Raw genomic sequence first — 14,315 nt, 5'->3', positions numbered from 1 at the left:
AATCATATGAATTTTTGAAAGATATTATGAACCTACAAATACACTTCCAGATAAGCACACACACGCACACATTTACACAGAGGCCCGAAGCGCAGAAGACAGAAAGGACGGAAGAATGCCCATATATGGGAAACGATGTCGACACCAGAAGCCACCTTGACTGAGGCAATAGAAGGTTGATTTCACATGCTTTAGTTCCTCTGCTAAAACCCAAGAAACTGCATAGGAACAATGTAACCCAGTTCTGTATAAATATGACTGCCTTTTGACTGTTAGTTGTTGCATTTTTGATTTTGATGTCGTGTGCATCCCTGGGGAGAAATCAGCTCTCTTCTAGTTCAGTTTATTAACTGAAATTCTTTTTGCTTATATTGCTCTGCTGTATTATCTTAACTTGAATAGCTCAGATGAGGACAAGTTACTTTTTACATCTATTGCTTGAACTGCTTTAAGGTAAATAGCCTGTGTAATTCTCCACTCATACAGGACTGCCCTGTGGAGATTGGATAAGCTGAAGTATTATAACCTGTAACCTCTTGATGATTTGCAACAAATATTAATCATTGTGTAACCAGTATTTTTATCTTTTGTTTAAATACATTTTTATTTCATAAACACAAACACTGTTCAGTTTTACTTCAGCTTACAAAGACAGTTCTATAAGTAATAGAAAGAGCATTATAGTATATCTTGCAAGACCAAGGACAACGAAGGATCCAGGAGAGATTCTGCTGGAGGGTAAGCATGAGTTTGATCAATAGGCATAGTTGTCAATGATTGTTATTGTTGCACGAAGGTGTAGGGACACGCCTAGATTTACTGGTATAGGCTAAACAAGCTAGTGAGGATTTAATCCTATTCTGACCTGACAGCAAAAGACTACCTAGCTACTTCAATACTAGGGGTTCTTCAGGAGATGAGATAAATACCAGATCTCACCACAGAGTTTTCTTTAAGGTCCTGTAGGAACCAGTTTCCATTTCAGGTTCTTGATATTCATTTGATGATGATGTGATCAGCTCATAAACTTCATCATCTGTTTCCCAGGTGAAAGGGAAATGTATTTAAATTGTGTTTTTTTGGACATACTTAATATATTTAAATTATACTGTACTAAGTGTGCATTAAATGTATTATTTTGAAACAACAGTATATTAAGTGTATTTCAAGATATGCTTAAGATCAATTTTAAGTTATTTGCAATATATTTTAATATATTAAATTGTGCTAAAATGGAACCACTTCAAGTACATTTAGTGCATTTAAGTGTATTTCTTTATAGTTCATTTAAAATATACTTTCAGATTTATTAAACAGTTATATGTTTGAGGCTTAATTTTAATGTACTTCAAGAACATTTCAATAGCATTTCAGCTCATTATAAATATATTAGCATTACACTAATAGTTTATTATAAAGCTGTTTTAATCAGTATTCAAAATGATATATTAAAAGTGCAAAAGTAATTAAATATAAATGTAAAGACATACACACTTTGAAATCAAGGAAACTTTAATATACTATCTTGTTGTGTACATTGAAAATAAATACCTAGAGCACATTAAAAGTACAGCAGAAGATATAATCTCTTGAACAAAATACATTATAATAAAGATCAGTGAAATGCTATGGCAGAGCTATATTATACACTTTTGTAGAACATTTCTGTTATACCTGTATTACTGAAGAGTACACTATGAATATTACATCACTCAATAAATAATCCATCTGAGTTTGATCATCATTCTGAATATGATCTGGATGAAGTCTGATATAAACATGATTTTCTCAGCTTTTTGCTCAAAATGTTTTTTTTATTTTTATTAAACTTTCCCAGTTTCAAGTGTTGTTAAAAAGAAAAACTTTCTTTTAATATATTACGCTCAGATATTCATACAACAAAATATTCTGTGGGCCGTGAAGCTTTAGTGAAAATGTGCAAAAACACTTGCGGGGAAAGAGTTAAAAACACTGAGTGAACTTTAAAAATGAAAGCATCAGATATAAAGCGTTTTCAGATTACTTCAGTCGTCGTAGTTGAGCCGAACCGTTTGTGAAAGTTAGACTGGTTTTTCACTCAAACCACCATTGTTAGTTAATTGTGTCTTTAAGGTAATTACAGTTGCACACGTTGGATCAAATAGTTTGTCTGTAATCTCAGGCATTTCCTACATTAGATCCACAAGCTTTAAGATGTGTGTTTTTACAGTGTGTGCAGTGAATGAAGAGCTCTTTAAACACGGCAGTGGAAACTTGTGAAACATCTGTCAGTCTGTGTGTTGCTCCACAAACTTCTGCTTTGACCTGCAGACGAAACACACAATCCTGTCAGTAACGTAAGTTCTTCAAGATTTATTCCTAGTTTAATAAACCATTGTACACTTGCAGCTGTGCTGGACTGAATATTCAGAACAACAGCATTCTTGCTTCTGTGATATTGTTCAAATGGAGGATTTCCAAACTTTAATCTTACATTTCACGTATTTCAAGCTTTCTAACATTACACACATCTCCTCTAAAGAACATGTCAAGCAAACTGAGGAAACTTTATTTCAACAATCACACAGAAAACAAGTTATGTCTTATATTTGTCCCTAATGTTTTTAATAAAGTAGTAAATAGAAAACGAATGCATGTTTTTTAAACTAATGACTGGTTTGTTATTTAGTGTCGCCTGTCAAGATTTCATGAAACAATGGCAGAACAAAACGCCAGCAGCAACGGATCAAGTGGAGTAGATCAGAAATGGGGATTTCTCAGTAAACTTGTGTCTGCAAACCCATTAATTTTCAGGATCATTTCAGCCATTGAGATTCCAATCATGATCTTAACTCTGTTTGCGTTGTGTGCTCTTATCAAATCTAATCGCTCCACTCCAGTGTTTGTTATTCATTTGATTCTTTCAGATCTCATTCAGATCATTTGTAGATTAACATTCACAATCACAAGGTCATGGGCTGTGTATGATGCATATTGGTATAGTTTGGTTGTTGGTGTGTATTTTATGGCGTGTGTTGCTTTTGAACGATATCTTATGGTTTCTCATCCTATCTGGTACAGATCTCATCATTCACTAAAAGTCTGCTGTGTCGTTTCTGTGATCATCTGGTTTTTTCCTCTGATCTTTGCAGTCATACCCTTTACAGTCATACCCTTTGCAGACTTTAACTCTCTTTTGGATGTTATAGTTCTGTCCCGATCGATCGCCTGTTTAATCCCCTACCCGATAATCATTCTGTGTTTTGTTGGCACTTGTCGCGGTCTTTCACGCGCAATATCACTTACTTCCCTAAAGCGCAAGAAAATTTTGGGCAGTTTGTTCCTGGTGCTTCTGACTTACACTTTTCTCATTCTCCCCTTTGCAATCCTGAGTTTTATATATACATCTGGTCACATCAGTTACAGCGATACACTGTTTTATATAATTTGGGGTTGGTCTGATTATCTCCTGTATCTGAACCCACTGGCTGACTGTGTATTGTACATGTTCTTGAGGCCTGATGTTGGAGGGTTAATGAAGTCTGTTCACTGCTGTTGTAGAACTGATGTTGGAGGGTTAATGAAGTCTGTTCTCTGCTGTTGTAGAACTGATGTTGGAGGGTTAATGAAGTCTGTTCACTGCTGTTGTAGAACTGATGTTGGAGGGTTAATGAAGTCTGTTCTCTGCTGTTGTAGAACTGACACACATCAGAGTTCGACACACAGCCGGGACGAACACTCTCGAGACAGTAGTGCAGCGTTTGTCTGCTGTGTTTCAATGCAAAAGCCTGCGTCTCATTCACAGACCGCCTGCAGTTCAGTTTAAACATCTGCACTCAATAAATGAAGTCAATGTCATTCTTCTCACTGCACACACCCTTCCTTTCTGTGACATTTAGGTTTATTAGAGACAACTCTTGACTCATAAAACTCAAATCTCAATTGTTCTGTTTGCGCTCCATTAAACACATACGGTAAACAGAGTTTTATTAAAGATGTATTGATGTGCCGTTGATGCTTCTGCTGGCGTTCTGTATCAGCAGGACTTTATCATACGATGGAGAGGAGGGTTGTATAAAGCACGGTTTATTCTCATTAATTCCCCCGATAGACTGACAGATCAACAACATCAAGTAGTTTAATGTCATAGGGCCCTATTGTTAATGGAGATGAAAACTACTTACTTGCATGAAATGTATGTGTTGACTGATTTAGAGTAGAGAGCACTTATGTATTAGAAATAGTTTTTATGATAAATGGAAAATGTACTAGTTAAGGTATGTGTTAAAGATGCTTAGGAGGAGAAAGCAGAGAAAGAGAAGACGGAGGCGCCGTGAAGAGATGCGCCGTAAGCAACTGAGGGCCGTGTCGAAGGAGTTGGCAGGACTCCATTTGATGATGTCACAGGTCGGGGTGGAGCGCCAGCGGGCCGCCCACCCCTCCGCCCGCGTGCCGCCCCTGAGGAGCTGACCGTGGACACAAAGGAGGCAGACACAGAATTAAAAATAAATATTCTTTATTAAATAATAAAAACAATATAAAGTCCCTTCCACATCCTCTTTTCTTCGGGAGCAGGTTCTTCCAGCATCAGCAGGCTCTTCCAGCATCAGCCGGCTCTTCACTAGCCTCAGGCTCTTCCAGCATTAACAGGCTCTTCCAGCATCAGCAGGCTCTTCCAGCATTAGCAGGCCCTTCCAGCGTTAGCCGGCTCTTCCAGCATCAGCCGGCTCTTCACTAGCCTCAGGCTCTTCCAGCATTAACAGGCTCTTCCAGCATCAGCAGGCTCTTCCAGCATCAGCAGGCCCTTCCAGCGTTAGCCGGCTCTTCCAGCATCAGCCGGCTCTTCACTAGCCTCAGGCTCTTCCAGCATTAGCAGGCCCTTCCAGCGTTAGCCGGCTCTTCCAGCATCAGCCGGCTCTTCACTAGCCTCAGGCTCTTCCAGCATTAACAGGCTCTTCCAGCATCAGCAGGCTCTTCCAGCATCAGCAGGCTCTTCCAGCATCAGCAGGCTCTTCCAGCATCAGCAGGCTCTTCCAGCATCAGCAGGCCCTTCCGGCATTAGCCGGCTCTAGCATCAGCAGGCTCTTCCAGTATCAGCAGGCCCTTCCAGCGTTAGCCGGCTCTTCACTAGCCTCAGGCTCTTCCAGCATTAACAGGCTCTTCCAGCATCAGCAGGCTCTTCCAGCATCAGCAGGCCCTTCCGGCATTAGCCGGCTCTTCACTAGCCTCAGGCTCTTCCAGCATTAACGGGCTCTTCCAGCATCAGCAGGCTCTTCCAGCATTAGCAGGCCCTTCCGGCATTAGCCGGTTCTTCACTAGCCTCAGGCTCTTCCAGCATTAACGGGCTCTTCCAGCATCAGCAGGCTCTTCCAGCATTAGCAGGCCCTTCCGGCATTAGCCGGCTCTTCACTAGCCTCAGGCTCTTCCAGCATTAACGGGCTCTTCCAGCATTAGCAGGCCCTTCCGGCATTAGCCGGTTCTTCACTAGCCTCCGGCAGAGAGTGGAAGATACATGTAACTCACAGCGTTAGCAGATTCTTCACTGGACTCAAGCAGAGAATGGATACATGTAACTCACAGCGTTAGCAGAGTCTTCACTGGACTCAGGCAGAGAGAGGAATAGATACGTGTAACTCACAGCGTTAGCAGGGTCTTCACTGGACTCAGTCAGAGAGAGGAATGAATACATGTAACTCACAGCGTTAGCAGGTTCTTCACTGGACTCAGACAGAGAGAGAAATGGATACGTGTAACTCACAGCGTTAGCAGGTTCTTCACTGGACTCAGGCAGAGAGAGGAATGGATACATGTAACTCACAGCGTTAGCAGGGTCTTCAAGCGTTAGCAGGGTCTTCACTGGACTCAGGCAGAGAGAGAAATGGATACGTGTAACTCACAGCATTAGCAAGTTCTTCACTGGACTCAGGCAGAGAGAGGAATGGACACGTGTAACTCACAGCATTAGCAGGCTCTTCACTGGACTCAGACAGAGGGAGGAATGGACAGCTGTGATTGCGAGTGAACAGCAGAAATAATTCCCACACTCACATTTCCACCACACACTGTAAGGTTTCACTCGTGCTCATTTCCACAATAAAACTGCAATTCAACAGACTCAGTGTACCAAGGCTTCCGCCCGCAATCCAGCCGAAGTTTTCTCTGGCTCTCTCATCTGTCTCTCTCATCTGTCTCTCTCATCTGTCTCTCTCGTCCTCTCTCTCCCGCGGCCTCCCGCCGCGACCGCGGCCACGGCCGCTCACGTGCTGCGCGTCTCACCTCTCATTCTCGTCGTGTCCCCCTCTGCTCGTGCCTCTCTCTCCCGCGGCCTCCCGCCGCGACCGCGGCCACGGCCGCTCACGTGCTGCCCCCTCTCTCTCACAACCCCCGCGGGGAAGAACCACGCTCACTTTCTCTTCCTCTGACTTTTTATACTCTCATGAGCTAGTGTGGCCCCATTCAAACGCTCAGCGCAAATTACCCACACCTGCTGTCAATCCGCCACTAGGTTACCATAGCGACAGGCACTCACCCAGGCTTTGGGACGGTGTTTCGCTTCCCAAATCTCAGCGGGGACATTTCTCTAACAGGGATAGTCCCGGGCTTATTTGTCACCCCGTGACATACCCCCCCACCAATCCGCTCCAGTCCCTGGAGCGGGACGCCGAAGAAAAGGGAAGAGAAAAACAAAAAAGAAACAAAACAAAAATAAACAACAACAAAAAAAAGGAAAAAAAACTGGTCGCCATACCTTCGGCCCACGGTTGCTCAACTCAGGGCGGCATCCTGCCGGCTACGCCACTTGTCACAGGTCGGGGTGGAGCGCCAGCGGGCCGCCCACCCCTCCGCCCGCGTGCCGCCCCTGAGGAGCTGACCGTGGACACAAAGGAGGCAGACACAGAATTAAAAATAAATATTCTTTATTAAATAATAAAAACAATATAAAGTCCCTTCCACATCCTCTTTTCTTCGGGAGCAGGTTCTTCCAGCATCAGCAGGCTCTTCCAGCATCAGCCGGCTCTTCACTAGCCTCAGGCTCTTCCAGCATTAACAGGCTCTTCCAGCATCAGCAGGCTCTTCCAGCATTAGCAGGCCCTTCCAGCGTTAGCCGGCTCTTCCAGCATCAGCCGGCTCTTCACTAGCCTCAGGCTCTTCCAGCATTAACAGGCTCTTCCAGCATCAGCAGGCTCTTCCAGCATCAGCAGGCTCTTCCAGCATCAGCAGGCTCTTCCAGCATCAGCAGGCTCTTCCAGCATCAGCAGGCTCTTCCAGCATCAGCAGGCCCTTCCGGCATTAGCCGGCTCTAGCATCAGCAGGCTCTTCCAGTATCAGCAGGCCCTTCCAGCGTTAGCCGGCTCTTCACTAGCCTCAGGCTCTTCCAGCATTAACAGGCTCTTCCAGCATCAGCAGGCTCTTCCAGCATCAGCAGGCCCTTCCGGCATTAGCCGGCTCTTCACTAGCCTCAGGCTCTTCCAGCATTAACGGGCTCTTCCAGCATCAGCAGGCTCTTCCAGCATTAGCAGGCCCTTCCGGCATTAGCCGGTTCTTCACTAGCCTCAGGCTCTTCCAGCATTAACGGGCTCTTCCAGCATCAGCAGGCTCTTCCAGCATTAGCAGGCCCTTCCGGCATTAGCCGGCTCTTCACTAGCCTCAGGCTCTTCCAGCATTAACGGGCTCTTCCAGCATTAGCAGGCCCTTCCGGCATTAGCCGGTTCTTCACTAGCCTCCGGCAGAGAGTGGAAGATACATGTAACTCACAGCGTTAGCAGATTCTTCACTGGACTCAAGCAGAGAATGGATACATGTAACTCACAGCGTTAGCAGAGTCTTCACTGGACTCAGGCAGAGAGAGGAATAGATACGTGTAACTCACAGCGTTAGCAGGGTCTTCACTGGACTCAGGCAGAGAGAGGAATGAATACATGTAACTCACAGCGTTAGCAGGTTCTTCACTGGACTCAGACAGAGAGAGAAATGGATACGTGTAACTCACAGCGTTAGCAGGTTCTTCACTGGACTCAGGCAGAGAGAGGAATGGATACATGTAACTCACAGCGTTAGCAGGGTCTTCAAGCGTTAGCAGGGTCTTCACTGGACTCAGGCAGAGAGAGAAATGGATACGTGTAACTCACAGCATTAGCAAGTTCTTCACTGGACTCAGGCAGAGAGAGGAATGGACACGTGTAACTCACAGCATTAGCAGGCTCTTCACTGGACTCAGACAGAGGGAGGAATGGACAGCTGTGATTGCGAGTGAACAGCAGAAATAATTCCCACACTCACATTTCCACCACACACTGTAAGGTTTCACTCATGCTCATTTCCACAATAAAACTGCAATTCAACAGACTCAGTGTACCAAGGCTTCCGCCCGCAATCCAGCCGAAGTTTTCTCTGGCTCTCTCATCTGTCTCTCTCATCTGTCTCTCTCGTCCTCTCTCTCCCGCGGCCTCCCGCCGCGACCGCGGCCACGGCCGCTCACGTGCTGCGCGTCTCACCTCTCATTCTCGTCGTGTCCCCCTCTGCTCGTGCCTCTCTCTCCCGCGGCCTCCCGCCGCGACCGCGGCCACGGCCGCTCACGTGCTGCCCCCTCTCTCTCACAACCCCCGCGGGGAAGAACCACGCTCACTTTCTCTTCCTCTGACTTTTTATACTCTCATGAGCTAGTGTGGCCCCATTCAAACGCTCAGCGCAAATTACCCACACCTGCTGTCAATCCGCCACTAGGTTACCATAGCGACAGGCACTCACCCAGGCTTTGGGACGGTGTTTCGCTTCCCAAATCTCAGCGGGGACATTTCTCTAACAGGGATAGTCCCGGGCTTATTTGTCACCCCGTGACAATGACGTCAGAGGAGAGTCTGGAACCTGCATTTCAAAGCCTGCGTATAAAAGTCTGAGAGGGAGACTGAATTGTTGGAGACTGAATAGCGCAGTGTCCCTCGACGCCTGAAACCAGCTGATTGTACCTTAATTGAAACCTATTATTGTAACCTAACTGTAACTTTGATATAACTTTTGTTAACTTTAATAAAACTTATATTATATTATTGGCAAGATATTGTCTACCTGAGAAATTATTTAAGAACCTTAAGCAAGAACTGACCACAGGGAAGTCTGCTGAACTCATTGTAAGTACTTTTTGAATGCTTATAGTTTTGTCCAGATTCAACTTTCCTTACCTACCTGAGAATAATAAATAAATAGGTAAAAGGTGTAAAGGTAAAAGGACACACCATAAAAACACTATCTTGCACCCAGCGCAATTGACTTTGTACACCGACGCATGTATCATTCCTATTTTGCACCCGCGCACAGCTGACTTTTCCCTCCACAAGCACGTCGGTTAACTAAGAAATACACTTGCGCTCCCAGGGGCGGTTCAGCGCAAAGAGGAGGCGTGTTCCGGCGCAAACAATCCCTGGTGCTATTTTACAGGTTTAGAAAACAATTCCGCCACTGGCCGAAAAACATTAGTTTAAAGTCAGTGGCGCGGTGCGCATGTTATTCATATGCTATTTTAAGGGCGCATGCTTGGCCATAATCAATGTAGCGTGTGCTCAACGCGCATACACTTTAATTCTCTCATCTACACAGAAGCAGCAGTTTTCATTTTTGCAAATCATACATTATTTAGATAGGGTTAGATAGATAGATAGATAGATAGATAGATAGATAGATAGATAGATAGATAGTTTATTATAAAAGCATACATCTAGCTTACACATTTACCCAAATTATCGACGTGCGAGAGCTCTTTCCATGTGGATCCGCCCACAAAGATACTTTCGCTTTGCGCTTGACACTTGCGTTTCAGATTGTTAAAATAGAGATTTCTTTGTCCATACAGTAGAAGTCAGTGGACAGTTTCAGGTGAACTATCCCTAAAAAGACTTGATTTAAAGTGCACAGAATATATTAGAAGAGTACTAAGTTTATATACAAATATTAACCAGAGCTTGCATGGAAATCAGAAGAGAGTTATTTGCAATATTGTTGTGTCTTTATAGAAGTGTTTCATATCGAGTCAGAGACTGTCCTGTATTCTCTTTCTTCTATCATTAATATAATTAAAGAGCTCTCAGTTCTCCTGTATGTGTTTCTGTCTGTGATTATTTGACCAATAACAGCTGAGTTGAACTGAGAAGGTCCATTTCCAGAAGAGAGAATCCACTTGCTCGTATGACTTTAATGCAAAGACTCCACATGGAAAGAGCTCTCGCTCCGCTACAGTATAAGCCTTATTCCGCCTCTCCCACTGTTAATAAAATATTAACAAGTATCATTCAGTTTTATAAATGTTTGGTATCCAACTGTCTCTCTCTGGTAACATTTTTCATATATGCTGGGTAAGATTAATGGTATAAGGGTACTATACGGTTATCCGGACCACACGTGACCACACGTAAATAATTTATCCAGAAATAGGTGTGGTTTTTGAATTCAGAAATAGGTGTGGTCCGGATAACCGTAAAGAACCGGTATAAGTTATATTTTGTAACTATTTTAAGTGTAACCATAACCATATTTTGTCATTAAACCTTTTCAGTTACAACTAATGTGCTAACTAGTTTTGATTTGGTATAGACTTTGAAGTGCTACTCTAGTAATCATGGACAGATTTACGATTTCTTGAACTCGAGGAGTCCATAAAGCTTGGCTTCCTTGGTAAATGCAATACAATATCGTCACTCTCTATAGCAACGCTCTCCCACATATTAAGCTATTGTAACTGCACTTATTTCCGTCGTTGGTGTAAGTGGCAGTGGATGGAATAGACAAGAAATGTACAGTTTTCTACCATCTTGCTAATAACATTTCTTCAGTCATTAGGCAGTCTTGCAGCCTGAACCACTGCTGGAAATCCACCCTTACACCTTATTCCGCCTCTCCCACTGTTAATACTTCACTCTTCCGCATTTTCTCATCCGACTTACGCTAAACTGACAAGGCACATCCGATAACTAGTTCAGTAGTTAGAAGATTGTTTATAGCTAGCCAAAGCTTTAGCGAAATGACAAATAACGTTGATACCGTAAATGTTTTAAATTGGGGTAATTTTGATTTCAGTTGGACTTTAAGGCGGGCATACACTGTGCGATGTCTGTGCGATTTCAGCAAGGAACCTACTCACACTGAACGAGTAGATCGCATGCGATTTAAAGCCAAAGCTCAGGATTTATGTGCTCACACTGTACGGTCCGAACGTCGAGCTGCGACTTGACTGCTCATACTATACGTGTGAAATATGCATGAATCAGCGCGATAAATCCTTGTGCCGGGTTGCGCCTATGGACGATATCATGTATCCAGAGATATTGTCAAAACAAGCATCAGCTATCAATATCAAGAAGATTTAGCATTTCTAATTTATATATTAAATTATTAGTAGGCTAGTATTATTGTATTATTATTATTATTATTATTAGGGAAGGCCTAGGCTACTTTTATTATTAAAGTGATAGGCTATTTAAATTGCCACGCAACAATTTCATAGCGCATCACCACATAACCAATGCGCTGTGTGAGGATAATAAAATATTACATAGAAGCTTTACTTCTCCTCATTAAAAATTGTCTAAAACATTTAGGTCGATTACAATGAATTATATACATATAATTAATTAGTAACAGTCTATAATATGTCCGAACACTGCAATAATTCAATGAAAATTAAAAACAGCTTTATTTCAAAAACATTTTTTAACAATAAAAGAGGCAAAGTGTACATCGCAGGTGGCTTGGAAGAAGTGGGTAATGGTTAATCCATTTTGCAACACGAACTGGAGGTAAGCAACAGTAATTTGTAGCTTTGAACTACAGAACTTGAAGATCTCCCTTTTTTCTTTTTTTCTTTTTTTTTTGCTGCAGATTAAACTGTTTTCGCGCAGGCGCAGTGAGGGAAAAAACACTGAGTTTAGGGCAATCAGTTCGTAGCTCTGCTTCAACTGTGCGATATAGTCACGAGGAGCGACCAAAATTTCTAACATGCCAGAAATTCATCCGACCATCCGATTGCCAGTCGGGAGAGTTTAATCGCCTCTCGTTTCCCCCTGTACACTGCACGAACACTGCACGACAAACGACGCAGGACAAAGCTGAAAATCGGCCCGACCCGAAAAAGAGTCGCACGATTCAGAATTCGGCTCAAAATCGGACGAAAATCGCACAGTGTATGCCCACCTTTATGGAAGGTAAGACTATCACACACATTATTAGTATTTATTATTCGTGATAATATCTTGCAACGTTCGTGTGGTTAACATAAGTATGTTATAAATGTATATAGTTAAGTATATTAACATGTGTTTGTGATATATACACAGCTGATGACCATCGGCAGGCTAAGTATCTTGTCAAATCTCTTAATTGTACAGTGGAGCAAGGTAAGTGAATGGAGTCCAGGTAAGTACAGTGCATGTGTAATTATGCAATTTGATTTTCTGATCATATTTTACCAATTCCAAACCACATCAATCTTAATAACTACTATTAATTGTGTATTTTAGGTGTGCATAATTATTAAGCAGGTTTTCTTTTTGCACATCTGAATATAAGGCATTTTACACTTCCAGCCTTAATGAACAATTATATATCACTTATAAATAAAAACAAAATTAATGCTAATTATTAAGATTGATGTGGTTTGGAATTGGTAAAATATGATAGGAAAAAAATATGCACGCACTGAATATGCAAAGGGTAAGGTAAAGGTAAATGTGGTAGGCATACTGTTGTAGGATGGTCAGTGCGTTGGCTAAACAAGCAGCAAAAAACTGGAAAAACTTCAAAAATGTCCATGGAAAAATTCACGTTTATTCAGGATGCCACAAATTCCAAAAAAGGTGCAACACAGTCCAAAGCAAAATGTCCATTTGCAAGTCCAAGTTTAACTGTTTAATTTGTTCAAAGTACAACTCAAAACAAAACAACAAACAAACAACACAAACTCAAGGGAAAAATAAGTTACACAGTTGGCTACTGATCCAACCAAACACCCCTTTGTTTTCTTTTCAAACATTTCATCTGTTCTTTTAGTTTTGATCTCCTCCTTAATTTTCAAACTGACCAATCATAACTCTTCATCAGCTATTAACTATACATTTCATAGTTCACAAAGTATTGGCAACCTTACCAACTATACATTGATAATGCCTGTCTTTTTCCAGTTACATTACCACTTAGAAAACAATACAATCACATAAACATTCGTGAGCTTTGGGTCTAAATACTCTTAATAGACCAACTCCTCCCCTTCAGGATGACATATAACGTCTCGGGTTACGTATGTAACCCTCGTTCCCTGAGTAGGGAACGAGACGCTGCATCGATACTCGATACTTTGGGGAATGCCCTCGGCATGACTCGTCTGAAGTCTGTAATAGGACTATTCCAATCTTGATTGGTGCTGTGTCTCTCGTCACTCGTGACGTCGCATGTGACGGTGATCCGGAAGCTATAAAAGGACAACGGAACATAGCCGCGTCAGCTTTTAAAGGGTCGAAGCAAGTCGTTCTCAGGAGCGTGAAAAGTGTGGCCGAGGGATGCAGCGTCTCGTTCCCTACTCAGGGAACGAGGGTTACATATGTAACCCGAGACGTTCCCTTTCGTAAAGGGAACTCCCGCTGCATCGATACTCGATACTTTGGGGAACGAATACCCACGCCGCCACACTGAGAGACCCCGCCCTGGTGTGAAGCAATCTGGCACACTCAAGACATGAGAACTTGTGAACCTGGTGTAGAGGGCAGATCCAGACTGTAATGTTTGATGAAGGTGTGTGGGGAGGCCCAGCCAGCGGCATCACAGACCTCTTGAAGAGAAACCCCTGCTAGCAAGGCTCTAGAGGATGCCACTCCTCTGGTTGAGTGAGCTTTTATCAGGAGAGGTGAAGGCAAATTGCGCACCTCGTAAGCTGAAGAAATAGCCTCTACTATCCACTTGCTAATAGTCTGTTTGGAGACCGGGGAGCCCCTCTTGGATAACCCAAAACACACAAACAGCTGGTCCAACTTCCTCCAGCCCGAGGTCCTATGTACATAGGCCTCAAGAGCTCGGACCGGGCATAACAAGTGTAATTTAGCTTGATCAGCCGACACATGCGGTGGAGGATGAAAGGCCGGAAGGATTATAGACCGTGCCACATTCGTGGGCACCTTAGGCACGTAGCCAGGTCTAGGGTGGAGAATGGCTCTCACTCTGCCAGGAGCGAACTCGAGGCAAGAGGGAGCCACAGATAGCGCCTGCAGGTCGCCAACTCGTTTCAGGGAAGTAATAGCGAGCAGGAAGGCTACCTTAAAGGATAAAAATTTCTCAGACACCTTATCCAGGGGTTCGAA

General features: G+C 43.3%; 1 long non-coding RNA gene across 1 annotated transcript; it reads left to right on the top strand.

Moving 5' to 3' along the window:
* Positions 1 to 269: 269 nt before the first annotated feature.
* LOC311087372 lies at positions 270 to 9,027 on the top strand. Its single transcript, XR_014607239.1, has 4 exons — positions 270 to 738; positions 2,210 to 2,336; positions 2,669 to 4,386; positions 8,832 to 9,027. It is a non-coding gene; the product is annotated as an uncharacterized lncRNA (long non-coding RNA).
* Positions 9,028 to 14,315: the final 5,288 nt, after the last annotated feature.

This window comes from Abramis brama (assembly GCF_963993115.1).
Source record: "Abramis brama genome assembly, chromosome: 7".
Taxonomy (NCBI): Eukaryota; Metazoa; Chordata; class Actinopteri; order Cypriniformes; family Leuciscidae; genus Abramis; species Abramis brama.
Note: the sequence above shows the minus strand (reverse complement) of the source record. Positions and strands in the feature narration are given on the sequence as shown.